The sequence below is a fragment of the Carcharhinus amblyrhynchos genome, chromosome 10, assembly GCF_965287045.1.
Source record: "Carcharhinus amblyrhynchos chromosome 10, sCarAmb.v2.hapA, whole genome shotgun sequence".
NCBI classification, from domain to species: Eukaryota; Metazoa; Chordata; class Chondrichthyes; order Carcharhiniformes; family Carcharhinidae; genus Carcharhinus; species Carcharhinus amblyrhynchos.
The window spans coordinates 92,777,240-92,793,117 of record NC_137333.1 but is presented as its reverse complement, the minus strand read 5'-3'; the positions used below and the strand labels follow the sequence as shown (position 1 = coordinate 92,793,117).

At 46.1% G+C, this 15,878-nt stretch overlaps 1 protein-coding gene across 2 annotated transcripts in view; it reads right to left on the bottom strand.

The window, feature by feature from the left end:
• Positions 1 to 15,878, bottom strand: part of gabrg3 (gamma-aminobutyric acid type A receptor subunit gamma3) — a 604,889-nt gene that overhangs the window by 233,603 nt on the left and 355,408 nt on the right. The gene's annotated exons all lie outside the window — the stretch shown is intronic.

The window sequence follows — 15,878 nt, the reverse complement described above, 5'->3', positions numbered from 1 at the left end:
ACCGCAGAATACAGTGTTACAGCCATAGCTAGCCTGTAGAGAAAGATCAACTTAATGCAGGGTAGGTCCATTCAAAAGTCTGTTGGCAGCAGGAAAATGCTGTTTTTGAGTTGGTTGGGACTTGACTTCAGACTTTTGTATTTTTTCCTAATGGAAGAAGGCGGAAGAGATAATTACCGGAATGCATGGGGTCCTTAATTATGCTGTCTGCTTTGCCGAGGCAGCGGGAAGTGTAGACAGAGTCAATGGATGGGAGGCTGGTTTGCATGATGGATTGGGCTTGCTCACTGCTTTGTTTACGAAGATGCTGTAGTTTATTGCGACAAAGGGTAATAACAAATTTGATTCATTCATATGTCTCAGGAAGTTAGAAAGAAATGTTTCCAGCTATTTCCCTCATTGGTCTTCAAGTTCTTGCCTCTCTGGGGAGATCGCATGGCTTCTGAGTAGAATGAGCAGCAAGCTTCATGGTTGCTAGTCTCACAATAATGTGGAATATACTGTGCAAGAAACAGGATACACAAGAATAGAATATGGAATATTCTAAATGTGGAATATTGTAAACAAAATATGGAATGGATTGATGGGAATTGACAGAAACAAGTATCCAGTGCCCTCCACAAGAACAAAACATAAGTTAACCATCATACAAACTACAAAGATAATTTATGTCCGAGACATAGGATGGGATTTAACGGCCTCACTCGGGTGACACTGGAAATTCCTGCCTGAGGGCAACAAAGCTTTCCATTGTTGGTCCCTCCCCGTGCCGTTTCCGTGACGGGTGAGCTGGTAGAGTTCTGGCCAACGTATCAACATTCTTAATAAAAGCAAATTACTGCAGATGCTGGAACCTGAAACCAAAACAGAAAATGCTGGACAATCTCAGCAGGTCTGGCAGCACCTGTAAGGAGAGAAAAGAGCTGACGTTTCGAGTCCAGACGACTCTTTGTTAAAGGGTCCAGATGACCCTTTATCCACAAACTTTCCTCCCAAGGACAACCACACAATGGGTCAATCTTCCAAAGGAAATAGCCACAACTCCATCACTTGAAATCTTCTTGGTCCATCTCCAGGTCATTTCCAGTTTTATGTTTTCCATGCTCATGCCTATCAGCTGGTCACATTTGGTTCAGCTGGCCCGCTGGTTAGGCGCGTTGGCCATGCTAGATTCTCCCTCACTATGACCCAAACAGGTGCCGGAGTGTGGTGACTAGGGAATTTTCACAGCAACTTCATTGCAGTGTTAGTGTAAGCCTACTTGTGAGACTAGTAAATAAACTTTAAACTTTTTACACATAAATGTTGGTGTAATATGGATATCAGTCGGTGATGCCAAAATAACCAAAGGAATGACAAAGAGGGAACATTGATGGGGAGTGCGTATAACGGGGCAGATAAGACACCATAAATTGTGTGGGAAAGACTGGATGACTCAGTGGGTCTTTTTCTCTTCTGCCACTGTTTAGAGGTTTCCTTGACTATTTTAAACAGAAATTTGAACGCAGGATATTTGTATCCATCTCCAGAATGAAATAGGAGTCTTGCCTATAGGTAAAAAGCTGATTGCCATTTCTTTATCTTACTCATTGCCTTCTGAGTAATCTCCCAGATACTAGGGTCAATTTAGCATGGCCAACCCATTCATCTTTCGGGCTGTGGGAGGAAACCAAAGCACTTGGAAGAAACCAACGCAGACATAGGGAGAATGTGCAAACTCCACACAGACATGGCCCAAGCCAGGAATTGAACCTGGGTCCCTAGTGCTATGAGACAGCAGTGCTAACCACTGTGCCATCATTCCACTCAACAGTTATCAAAAGCATAAAGAGTATGTCTTTCTCGTGTCTGTGTGGGTTTCCTATTGTGCTCTGACTTCCTCTCACTGTCCGAAAGATGTGCTGGTTAGGTGGATTGGCCATGTTAAATTGCCCCTTAGTGTCCCAAGATGTATAGGTTAGGAGGATTAGCGGAATAAATGTGTGGGGTTACTTCATTAAGCTTGGATGGGACGCTCTGATAGAGAGTCGGTGCATATTCGATGGGCTGAATGGCCTTCTTCTGTACTGAGATTCTATGACTCTATTCTGTCATTCTAACTGGGGAAAAATATTTCTATTGAAATGGGAGACAGAAGATCAGGATCGATAGCCCCAACAACTATTCTTGTAGACTTCAAAACCGTAACCATGTGATCATTGTTATTGATAGTTTCTAACATATACAGCAGCTGATAATGATACAAAACTAAATAATATCGTGAAACATCTTCTCTACTGGTCTACTGGTTAGGATTTGGCGCTCTCACCGCCATGGCCCAGGTTCGATTTCCGGTCAGGGAATGAAGATTTGTTGGGTGGCACGGTGGCACAGTGGTCAGCACTGCTGCCTCGCAGTGCCAGGAACCCGGGTTCAATTCTGACCTCGGGTTATGGTCTGTGTGGAGATTTTATGTTCTCCCTGTGTCTGCATGGGTTTCCTTTGGGTGCTCCAGTTTCCTCCCACACTCCAAAGATGTGCTGGTTAGGTTGACTGGCCATGTTAAATTGATCCTAGTGTCAGGGGGATTAGCAGAGTAAATAAGCGGGGTTACGGGAATAGGATCTGGGTGGGATCATGGTCGGTTAAGACTCAATGGGCCAAATGGCCTTCTTCTGCACTGTATATAAATTCGGGCACATATGTCCCTGGGCGAATGGGCGGAAGCAGCATGTGACCCCCATGCCTGAATGTTGAGATCCGTGGTGCTACGAACTTTGTATCGTGAGCCTCACATCAATGGTGCTGGCGAGCTACACAGAGAACACTGTTGGTGAAGTGGCCCTGCAGACAGGGCCAGTCTGGGTGACCCTAATTGGCCAGGGAGCTACGGTTAGCAGGAGAGGGCAGTTGCCAAGATGGTAGACCACTCCATGCCTGAAAAATGGATGCTGCACAACTGAATTCTTATTCCACTGTGCTTTACTTTTTTATTATCTAAAGAAACTGATATCGGCAGAGGCGCTTCATAGCTTCAGGGAGAAGAGACTTTCTCTCTCATCTTGCAGAGCCATGGTGCTCCTGTGCTTTCCTTTTTAATCCATCATTGTATTTTCATTTGTTGGTTTCCTGTGGTTTGGCATTAGAGTCCTAGGGCCATGATGGGCTCGAAACCGCAGGATCCCTGGCCATGTGTACTGGGGAGCTTAATAATCCATTCTCCAATTGGTATCCTATTAATGTGATGTAACAACACTCTGAGTAATCAGGAACATCAGTCTACTCTTGGAACTACCCTGCTGTTTCCAGGTGGGCGAGCGAAGGAGATGGAAGAAACTGTAATAGGTATGATACTGAATGTGGAGGAAATGAAAAATGTCCAGAGGATATGATTATATACGCTGCAGTTTAGTGAATCAGTCATGACTATTTGTTACTCTAATGGAAATAGCTAGGTTGAAAAAGTGCTGTAAAATATGTGTCACTGCTAACATTTACTTATTCTACCAATGTTCCATTGGATTATTTGACTTTCTATAATAAAGAACAAGGAACAAAGAAAATTACAGCACAGGAACAGGCCCTTTGGCCCTCCAAGTCTGCACTGACCATGCTGCCTGTCTGAACTGAAACCCCCTACCTTATGGGGGACCGTATCCCTCTCTTCCCATCCTATTCACGTATTTGTCAAAATGCTCCTTCTTAATGGAGGAAGATTCCACAAGGGCACGTGATGAAAGTGCAAAGCCAAAATAATGGTGACCTTTGTTTGATCTTTGGACTTACAAAGAATTTACTGCCATAGAACCATAGAATCCTTACAGTGCAGAAGGAGGCCATTTGACCTATTGTATCTTCACCGATACAGCATCCTACCCAGGTCTGCTGGCTCAATACCTAATAGTCCATGTGTTTCCCATGGCTAATCCACCTAATTGGGACATTATGGTGGCACAATGGTTAGCACTGCTGCCTCACAGTACTAGGGACCCGGGTTTGATTCCTGTCTGTGTCGAGGTCACTGTCTGTGTGGAGTCTGCACATTCTCCTCGTGTCTGTGTGGGTTTTCTCCGGGTGCTCCGGTTTCCTCCTGAGGTCCAAAAAATGTGCTGGTTAGGTGTATTGGCCATGCTACATTCTCTCTCAGTGCGCTGGAATGTGGCAACTAGGGGATTTTCACTTCATTGCAGTGTTAATATAAGCCTACTTGTGACACGAATAAAAACTAAGGGGCAATTTAGCATGGCCAATCCACCTAACCTGCACATCTTTGGACTGGAGGAAACCCACGCAGACACGGGGAGAATGTGCAAATTCCACAACATTGGAACATAGGAATTTGGAACAGAACTAGGCAATTCAGCCCTTCGAGCCTGCTCCGCCATTCAATCAGACCATGGATGATCTCTTCCTGGTCTCAAGTCCACCAGACAACCACCCAAGGCTGGAATTGAACTCAGGTCCCTGGGGTTGTAAGACAGTAGTGCTAATCACTGTGCCACCATGCCATCCTAATATCTGAGCACTGAATAGTTGAAGGGCCACCTACATGAGCAATGTGGGATGTCAAATGCCAAAATATTCTGAAGAATAAAAATAGAGAATCTTAGAAGGAAAGTAATATCTATCCAAAAAGGAATCTTTCACATGCAACAAAAAAAAAGCTCAGTCACTGTTGGCATGTAGCCAAACATGACCAGTAAAGAAATGACAATGCACTGGTTACACAATGCTACCTCACCAGACGAGTAACTCAATGAACTGGGTTGAAGAAAGGTCAGTACCAAGCTCATCATGCCACTTGAGAACTGGACTTCTGTTTCCAACACCTGGTATCCGTAAAAGTGACCGTGAAGGGTTGGATTGCCAGCATTGCGCAAGTGGAGAAGGTAGCCAAGAAGCCATACTGCATACTTGCCTTCATTGGTCGGGGCATTGAGTATAAAAATTGGCAGGTCATGTTACAGCTTTATAGAACCTTAATTAGGCCTCATTTGGAATATTGTGTACAATTCTGGTCGCCACACTACCAGAAGGATATGAATGCTTTGGAGAGGGTACTGAAGTGGTTTTCCAGAATGTTGCCTAGTCTGGAGGGTATTAGCCCTGAGGAGAGGTTGAAAAAACTTGGTTTATTCTCACTGGAATGACAGAGATTGAGGGATGACCTGATAGAAGTTTACAAGATTATGAGTGGCATGGATAGAGTGGATATTCAGGTGCTCTTTCCTGGAGTAGAAAAGTCAAGTACTTGGGACACAGGTTTAAGGTGCGCGGGGAAAAGTTTCGAGGAGATATACGAGGCAAGTTTTTTATGCAGAGGGTGGTGAATACCTGGAATGCACTGCCTGACGAGGTGGTCGGAGCAGGTACAATCGCAGCATTTAAGAAGCAACTGGATGAATACATGAATAGGATGGGAATGGAATGATATGGATTCTGTAAGTGTGTATGATTTTAGTTTTGGTAGGCATCATGATTGGCGCATGCTTGGAGGACCGGAGGGCCTGTTCCTGTTCTGTACTGTTCTTTGTTCTTTGAAAACCTCAAATGGCTCACTAAATGAAAGCAAGTGTATGGCCATTCACACCTTCTATTCTCGTGATGGACTTCCATTAGCACCTCTTAGCCTTTCCTCTTGTTTTTGTGGCTGACTCATCTTTGATTCCCTCACACTGCAGTATAAATATCTCCCACTTTCTATGCCTTTTAGCTTTGACAAAGGGTCACGTGGACTTGAAACGTCAGTTCTTTTCCCTCCTTACAGATGCTGCCAGACCTGCTGATATTTTCCAGCATTTTCTCTTTTGTGTTCACTATATGTGAATCCTATAGGAATCCTGCCTATGTGTGACAGCAGTCCCGAAACAATGCTGATTTCCTTCCTGAAGTGGCCTGGCAAGGCAATCTATTGGGAGCAACTTTCCAGCCTCACTCGCCTTGAAATCAAAAAATCCCGCCCAAGGTCAACAGACCTTTCCATGGTCCACCCCTCGATCACTCCGATTCCTGGGGCGGGTGGGGTGATAAAATTCACCCCACTGTGTCAATTTGCTATAAGGAAGATAGCCTCCTTCTCAGGGCAGCTAAAGGGAACAATAAATCCTGGTCTTGAAAGCGACATGTACACCCCGAGGTTTTCAACTTAAACGTGAAGGATCTATGTGAGTTAAAGGTTGGTGAAGGCACTAGAAATTTGCGTTACTCTTTGTTGAGTACTGTTAAGAGAACTTTAGTGACCACCTTAACTGTTGAGCTGGACTGCTCAGTTTAAAATCTCATTTATAAGATGGTATTTGCAAGATGCAAAAAGTCCCTCAGGACAATATTGAAGAAAATGGAATATAGCTGGTAAGCCTCAGTAGGTCTGACCGCATCTGTGGAGAGAGAATAGAGACAATGTTTCGAGTCTAGATGGCCCTGGCAAAGACTTGAAACATTGGCTTTATTCTTGCTCCACAGATGCTGTCAGACATAGAAACACAGAAACCCTACAGCCTAGAAGGAGGCCATTTGGCCCATCAAGTCTGCACAATCCCACCCAGGCCCTATCCCCACAACCCCACATATTTACCCTGCTAATCCCTCTAACTTACACATCCGAAGTCACTAAGGGACAATTTAGCATGGCCCAATGCATCGAACCTACACATTTTTGGACTTTGGGAGGAAACCGGAGCACCTGGAGGAAACCCACACAGACACAGGGAGAACTTGCAAACTCCACACAGACAGTGACCCGAGGCAGGAATTGAACCCGGGTCCCTGCTGCTGTGAGGCTATAGTGCTAACCACTGTGCCACCATGCCACCCTCAGTCCCGCTGAGAATTTCCAGCATTTTTCTGTTTTGATTTCAGAGTCCAGCATCCGCAGTATTTTGCGTTTATATTAGTGAAGATAGTGGGTTGGACTGTTGAGTTGCAATAGTTTTCCAACAACGACTGTTAAATTAAATAGAATAATACTAACAAATCCAATGTCACAGAAGGAACATGCTTCAGATGGAAGGTTTTTAGAAAAATTCTTACACAGGAGATGGGCTTCGCTGGCTAAATCAACATTTTTAATGCCCATCCCTAATTGTTTGTATGAAGCTGATGGTGAGCTGCCTTCTTAAATCACTGCAGTCCATGTGGTGAAGGTACGCCCACAATGCTGTTAGATGTCTTTGCTATGAAAGATGTCCTTGCTATTGAAGGATATCCTTGCTATAGAGTGAGCACAGCAAAGGTTTACCAGGCTGATTCCTGTCATATAAGGAGAGACTAAGTCGGTTAGGATTATATTCACTGGAGATTAGAAGAGTGAGACGGGAACTCATAAAAACTTATGAAATTCTAACAGGGTTACACAGGGTAGATTCAGAAAGAATATTCGCATTGGTGTAGGAGTCCATAACTCGGGATCATAGTTTGAGGATAAGGGGTAAAACTTTTAGAACTGAGGAGAGGAGAAATGTCTTCACCCAAAGGGTGGTGAATGTGTGGAATTCACTCCCACAGAAAGTAGTTGAGACCAAAAGGTTGTCAGATTTCCAGAATAAATTAGATATAGCTCTTGAGGCTAAAGGGATCAAGGGATATGGGAGGAAAGGGGGATCAGGATATTAAATTCAATGATCAATCACGATCAAGGTGAATGGCAGAGCAGGCTCAAAGGGCCAAATGGCCAACTCCTGCTTCTAGGTTTTTTATGTTTTTCTATGTTTTTTTTTCCATTTCCAGGATTTTGACCCATTAACAATGAAGGAATGGTAATATAGTTCCAAATTAAGATGGTGAGTGGGTTGGAGGCATGCTTCCAGGTGGTAGTGTTCCCATGCAAATGCTACTCTTGGGAGCAAATGGGAGTAAATTTTGTCAGTCATTGCAGCAAGAGCAGAGACCAATATCAATTATCAGGCAATGGGCCTAATGAACAACATATCATGCATTAAGGTATTTATCTCCAACTATGAGTGGAGTTGGACACTTTAGGAACTTTTAAGCAGTTATTGGATAGGCACATGAAGCACACCAGAATGATAGGGAGTGGGATAGCTTGATCTTGGATTCGGACATAGCTCGGCACAACATTGAGGGCCGAAGGGCCTGTACTGTTCTATGTTCGACATAAATTCTCAATTTCATAGAATCCCTACAGTGCAGGATGGAGGTTATTCAGCCGACATCAATCCCAACCAGGCCCTACCCCAATTAACACCACGTATATACCCCACCAATTTACCCTGACACTAAGGGACAATTTAGCACGGCCAGTCAACCTAATCTGTACATCTTAGGACTGTGGGAGGAGCAGCTGGAGGAAACCATGCAAATACGGAGAGAAATTCCACACAGGCAGATACCTAAGGTCGGAATTGAACACAGGTCCCTGGCAATGCGAGGCAGCAGTGCTAACCACTGTGCTACTGTGCCACCTTGATGCACGAAGGCCTGTGAGGGAAGCATTACCATGAAATGCATTCACATCCCAAGGCCTTTATGGCTGCTCCTGATGTAATTCCTCCCGGAGTTTGCTGAAAAAGTCCAGGACCTGAATGTGCCGGGTCCCAATCTAAAGCAGGGTCTCCTGCTCAGCCCTCCATGGGGGCAGGATCTCCACTCTTCCCTTGCCACCCTACCTATGCTGAGGAGCAGGGTCAGAGGCAGGGGCATGCAAAATATGGGACTTGCCTTATGTCTGGGGGTTGAGTTGTCCAGTCAGAAGATGGCACTTCAACCTTCAGAAGGACGCACAAGTGCCCACCAGGAAGGTTTAGTGATGCCCAGGCCTGGGAAATGACCAAGCCCACAGTGAAGAGGAGGGCATATCTTTGTTTGTCTAAAGAAGTCACAGAAGAGATATGGGCTGAAAGGGCGAAAGGTGGTTGTGGGGCTTAGGGGGATGAAGCACTTCTCCTGAATTGATGTCAATCACTAGATCTTTCATGGAAGTAAGCATCACAAGTAGCCTTATGTTAACACTGCAATGAATTTACTGTGGAAAACAAAATTTAGAATTAAGGATCTACTGATGACCATGAAGCTATTGTTGATTGTCGGAAAAACCCATCTGGTTCACCTTAGGGAAGGAAATCTGATTTCCTTACCCAGTCTGGCCCACATGTGACTCCTGAACCGCAGCAATGTAGTTGACTGTCATCCGCCCTTGGGTAACTAGGGATGGGCAATAAATGCTGGCCAGCCAGCGACGCCCCACAAATGAATTTTTTAAAATCCCCTAGTCACCTCACCCCGACGCCTGTTCGGGGACACTGAGGGAGAATTTAACATGGCCAACGCACCTAACCAGTATGTCGTTCGGACTGTGGGAAGCAACCAGAGCATCCAGAGGAAGTCCACGCAGACATGGGGAGAATGTGCAGACTCCACACAGACAATAACCCCAGCTGGGAATTGAATCCAGGTCCCTGGTGCTCTGAGGCAGCAGTGCTAACCACTGTGCCAACGTGCCACCCTACGAGAGTGATATGTGCTTGTGGTGGTGCAAACACCTGCCAGGCCCACAATACTATGGTCCCCTATCCTTGACTCCATACCTTACTGTTCGGCATTGGGGGATATAATACTGGCCTGGGTCACTGTCCAGTATTTCCTTCATCCCAGGTGTGAACGAGAATAGGTAGAGCATTGGCTTGCATAGAGAAGGCCCCCCCTTCACACCCATTTATTAAAATATAGGAGTAATGTGCCAATGTAAAACTATCTAAGGCATGGCGGATAATAATCTCATTAATATTTATTCTGTGGCATTTCCACAGTGGCTGACTCTGGTAAATAAAGCAGGGCTGCAACGCATAGGAAACAAAATGGAGCAGAACTTCTATTCAATTATTCAGAGAAAACAACATAAATCTAAATGGAAACGAAGAGAACATCGGCAATGGGCTCAAGCTTCAGGCAAGACTGATAGCCTGTCTTCTACCTGCACGCAGTTGGAAGGAGATAGACATCACCACTGTCAGCGTGCAGTGACTGCCTTTACCGTGACTTCAGAAACAAATGACATTGTCACCAGTGAAAGTTAATTGCCTATCTGCTCCCGAGTGCTACAGGAATTAATATTCAAATTTATTCATAATTTCTTTGCTTGTTGCAATGTTAATAGTAGGATCATTCACAGTCAGTTGTGGCTCAGTTGTTAGCACTCTCCACTCTAAATCACGAGGTTCAGGATTCACATCTCACTCTGGAGCGCGAGTGTAAAAATCAAGGCCGACACTTTGGTGCAGTACTGAGGGAATGCTGCGCTGTCAGAGAGCCTGGGCAAAATTTCCCCTAAACGTGTGCCATTTTGGATCAGATTTTCCCACGCTTAGGACAGGATTTTTACGACCTTGCTCGAGTGAGACCGGAAAATCAAGCCCGAGGACAACAGGCATTTTCATTGTCCGCCCGTCACCCGGCCAATTCCGTGGCAGGCAGGGCGGTAGTCATTTTTTGAGAGAGGGGCAAGTTTTGCACTGGTTCGGAGAGCGGGGAGCTAAACATGCCATCAAGCCCAGCTTCACAGATATTGGACGCCATTTTTAAAGTCTCAAAGTGATATTGAAGACCCCTCTCTCTCCCCCCATGGACATCAATACCTTCCCAGCCTTAATTGAAGAACATGTTTCCTCACACCCCTCCCAAACATCAATTGCTAGCATCAGGGCATTGGAGTCCTCCCAATGGGACCCCTTCATGCCCTCCCCATTCATGACCCCCCTTCATGACTGCTCAAACCATTCTCTTCCCCTTCCCCTGATACCTTGGCAGTGCCCTCCTGTCACTGCCACCTGGAACTCTGGCAGTGCCAGGTGGGCACTGCGAAGATGCCAAGTTGGCACCACCAGATGGGCTCTGCCCAGCCATGTTTTTACCAACTGGGGGCTTCTATGGCCTCCAAGTCAATGGCTTTCAATGGCCTTGAGTGGAGTGGCCATCACGCCTGGTCTCAGTTTGTGGAGTCCAGTGATGATACTCCCCAGGTTCCCGCTGTGCCGGAGGATGAGAAAATCCTGGGAACAGGGAGAATCCAGCTTCAGACACACTTCGTCGCTGGAATTCTACCGTCCTGCTTGCCAGTGAATCGAAATGGGCGAGGGGCGGACAATGGAAATGTCTGTTGATCTCAGGCTGGAATTTTGGATCTCGCCCGAGCGAGTTTGTAAAATGCCACCCAGCGTATTGAAATCCCAGTGAGGGTGGGGGGGGGGGGGGCACTAGATCCCTCACCCATGGTTGCCTGACCCTGCTGTGCTGCGACACAACCTGTGCTGGAAAATCGTGGTTGCTGTCATTTAGATGCCACATGCACAATTGTGTTCCTTTACAGAGCTATCAGAGTAGGCAGTGTTCAGGAGCTACAACGTGACTCCACAAACTGAGACTAGGCATGATGGCCGCTCCAATCAAGGGAGACTTGGAAGCCATTGAAGCCCCCAGGTAGTCGAGGACACGGCTGGATAAAGCCCATCTATGCCTGTGACAGCTTTATATATCTTACAGGCTTGCTTTATTTTTGGATTCTGCTTATTGGTTTATTTGATCATTGTCAGACGATGCAATGTGTTTATAGTCTATCGGTTTTCATCCTTGTTCATTAAAGATTTTCCCTTTTGATTTATTGCTTTTTAAAAACTACAATTCTAATAAAGTCAGTAATTGACTAAGTCACCCAAGTAGTGTGGTCCATAGGACCATGAGACGAAGGAATAGAATAAGACCACTCGAGTCTTCTCTGCCACTCAATCATGGCTGATTTTGGGGGTTTTTTTTGTTTTTTTGCTGAATTAACACAAGTTATTGGTGGACAGGGTTATGTGGAAAAAAGAAAGATTTAGATAAATGCTCACAATATGGTTATCTGAATCTTCTTCTTATTAAATCCAAGACCAGCATTAGTTGCCCAGTGTGTTAGAAAATCAGTCAGAAAACCTTTGCCCAAGGTGTGGAATGGAAGGGAGCTGAGATGAGTTCAGAAAAGCAGATGAGCTCAGCACTTCCCCAGGACAGTGATGGTGTTGGAATCGAACTGGAGAATTGCGAATCGGAGTGCTGAAATGAGAATGGTGGCACCGTGGCGCAGCGGTTAACGCTGCTGCCTCACAGCACTAGAGTCCCGGGTTCAATTCTAGCCCTTGGGTCACTGTCCGAATGGAGTTTGCACATTCTCCCTGTGTCTGCGCGGGTTTCCTCTGGGTGATCCGGTTTCCTCCCACAGTCCAAAGATGAGCGCGTTAGGTTGATTGGCCATGCTAAATTGACCCTAGTGTCAGGGGGATTAGGAGGGTGAATATATGGGATTATGGGAATAGGGTCCGGGTGGGATTATGGTCGGTGCAGATTCAATGGGCGGAATGGCCTCCTTCTCCACTGTAGGAATTCTATGAGAATGGGGGCAAGTGATGTGGTGACCGGCATATTCGTCTTTCACTCCCAACAGGAAGATGATGTACAGACGTATGTAGGGACACAGGAATATGGGAATTTGGAGCAGAAGTAGGTCATTCAATTAGATTATAATTCACCTTACCCCTGGTCTGAAACCCACCTCTCTACATGTTCCCTGTAACCCATTCTTTATCAGAAATATATATGAGGAAAAATGTCCTTGTTATCGAGGGAATACAGCAAAAGCCAATTCCTGGGATGACAGGAGTCTTATATGAGGAGAGACTAAGTCGACTAGGATTATATTCATTGGAGTTTAGAAGATTAAGAGGGGATCCCATCGAAACAAAAACCCAGCTTGCAGGTGCAGCAGGTGGTCAGGAAGGCGAATGGGATGCTGGCCTTCATAGCGAGGGGGATTGAATATAAAAGTAGGGAGGTCTTGCTGCAGCTGTATAGGGCATTGGTGAGGCCGCAGCTGGAGTACTGTGTGCAGTTTTGGGCGCCGCACCTGCGCAAGGATATTTTGGCCCTGGAGGGAGTGCAGAGGAGGTTTACTAGGCTGATACCGGAGTTGAGGGGATTGAGCTATGAGGAGAGGCTGAATAAACTAGGCTTGTACTCGTTAGAGTTTAGAAGAATGAGGGGAGATCTCATTGAGACGTATAAGATGATGAATGGGATGGATAGGATAGAGGTGGAGAGACTCTTCCCGCTCAAAAAAGACAGTAGGACTAGGGGGCACAGCCTCAAGATAAAGGGGAGGCAGTTTAGAACGGAGTTGAGGAGGAACTTCTTCACTCAAAGGGTGGTGAATCTCTGGAATTCTCTGCCCATTGAAGTGGTGGAGGCTGCCTCGCTAAATATTTTTAAGAAGCGGGTTGATGGGTTCTTGATAAGAGAGGGGATTAAGGGTTATGGGGAGAGGGCGGGAAAGTGGAACTGAGCCACAACAGATCAGCCATGATCTTATTGAATGGCGGGGCAGGCTCGAAGGGCTAGATGGCCTACTCCTGCTCCTATTTCTTATGTTCTTATGTTCTTATGAAACTTATAAAACTCTAACAGGATTAGGCAGAGTAGATTCAGAAAGAATGTTCCCAATGGTGGGGTTCCAGAACTAGAACATAGAACACCACAGCACAAACAGGCCCTTCGGCCCACAAGTTGCGCCGATCATATCCATACCTACCAGGCCTATCTATAACTCTCAATCCCATTAAATCCCATGTACTCATCCAGAAGTCTCTTAAAAGACCCCAGTGAGTGCGGCTTTACCACCACCGACGGCAGCCAATTCCACTCACTCACCACCCTCTGAGTGAAAAACTCACCCCTGACATCTCCTCTGTACCTGCTCCCCAGCACCTTAAACCTGTGTCCTCTAGTAGTGGCCATTTCAGCCCTGGGAAATAGCCTCCGAGAATCCACCCTATCTGTACCTCTCAACATTTTATAAACTTCTATCAGGTCGCCTCTCAAGCTTTGTCTCTCCAGGGAGAAGAGACCTAGCTCCCTCAACCTATCCTCCTAAGGCATGCCTCCCAATCCAGGCGACATCCTTGTAAATCTCCTCTGCACCCTCTCAATACCTTCCACATCCTTCTTGTAGTGAGGCGACCAGAATGGCACACAGTACTCCAAGTGGGGTCTGACAAGGGTCTTATAAAGTTGCAGCGTTATCTCCCGACTCCTAATCTCAATCCCTTGACTAATGAAGACCAGCACACCATATGCCTTCTTGACCATATCCTCCACCTGCGAGGCCGATTTAAGAGTCCTATGGACTTGGACCCCAAGGTCCTTCTGCTCCTCTAGACTGCTAAGACTCCTACCCTTGATATTGTACTCCTTCATCCCATTGGTCCTGCCAAAATGGACCATTACACATTTATCCGCGTTGAAGTCCATCTGCCACTTCTCCCCCAAGTCTTGCATCCTATCTATGTCTCGCTGCAACTTCTGACATCCCTCCAGACTATCCACAACACCACCAACCTTCGTGTCGTCGGCAAACTTACCAACCCATCCCTCCACTTCCTCATCTAGGTCATTTATGAAAATGACAAACAGCAAGGGTCCTAGAACAGATCCCTGGGGCACTCCACTGGTGACTGACCTCCATGCAGAAAAACATCCATCCACAACCACTCTCTGCCTTCTGCAGGCAAGCTAGTTCTGGATCCACAAGCCAACAGCCCCTTGGATTCCATGCCCTCTCACTTTCTCAAGAAGTCTTGCATGGGGGATCTTATCAAGCGCCTTGCTGAAGTCCATGTAAATCACATCCACCGCTCTTCCTTTGTCAATGTGCTTAGTCACATTTTCAAAGAACTCAGCTAGGCTCATAAGGCACGACCTGCCCTTGACAAAGCCGTGCTGACTATTTCTGATCATTCTAAACTTCTCTAAATTTTCATAAATCCTGTCCCTCAGTATCCTCTCCATCAACTTACCAATCACTGAGGTCAGACTCACCGGTCGGTAATTTCCCGGGCTATCCCTGTTCCCTCTCTTGAAAATAGGAACCACATCCGCAATCCTCCAATCCTCCGGAACCTCTCCCGTCTCCATCGACGATGCAAAGATCATCGCCAGGGGCTCTGCAGTCTCTTCCCTCACCTCCCACAGTAACCTGGTGTACATCCAGCCCTGGCGACTTATCTATCTTGATAGAATTTAAAAGTTCCAATACATCCCCTTTCTTAATGTCCACATACTCAATCTTATCAGTCTGCCGCAAACCTGTAGTACAACTTCCCAGATCATTTTCCACCATGAATACCGAGGCAAAGTATTCATTAAGCACCTCTGCCATTTCTTCTGGTTCCGCACAGACTTTTCCCCCTTCACCTTTTATAGGTCCTATCCCTTCACATCTCATCCTTTTACTCCTCACATATTTGTAGAACGCCTTGGGGTTCTCCTTAATCTCACCGCCCAAGGCGTTCTCATGACCCCTTCTGGCTGTCCTAATTTCCTTTTTAAGCTCCGTCCTACAACCCGTATACTTGTCTAGATCCTTAACATCTCCTAGCTCTCTGGACCTTCTGTACATCTTTGTTTTCTTTCTGACTAGGTTCATCACAACCTTCGTGCACCACGGTTCCCGTGACCTACCAAAACCTCCCTGTCTCATTGGAACATTGTCGTGCAGAGCTCCAGACAAACATTTCTTGAAAATCCGCCACCTTCCCTCAGTACTTTTCCCCAAGAACACCTCCTTCCAGTTTACTCGTCTAATTTCCTGCTTGATGGCTTCATATTTCCCCTCACTCCAGATAAATACCTTCCTAGCCTGCCTGATCCTATCTCTTTCCAATGCTATCGTAAAGGAGATAGGATCGTGATCACCATCCCCAAGATGCTCTTCCACCAAGAGATCCAACACCTGTTCAGGTTCATTAGCCAGCACCAGGTCAAGTACAGCGTCTCCTCTCGTAGGCTTATCCACGTAGAGTGTCAGGAAACCCTCCTGAACACACCTAACAAACTTGTCCCCATCCAAACCCCTTACCCTA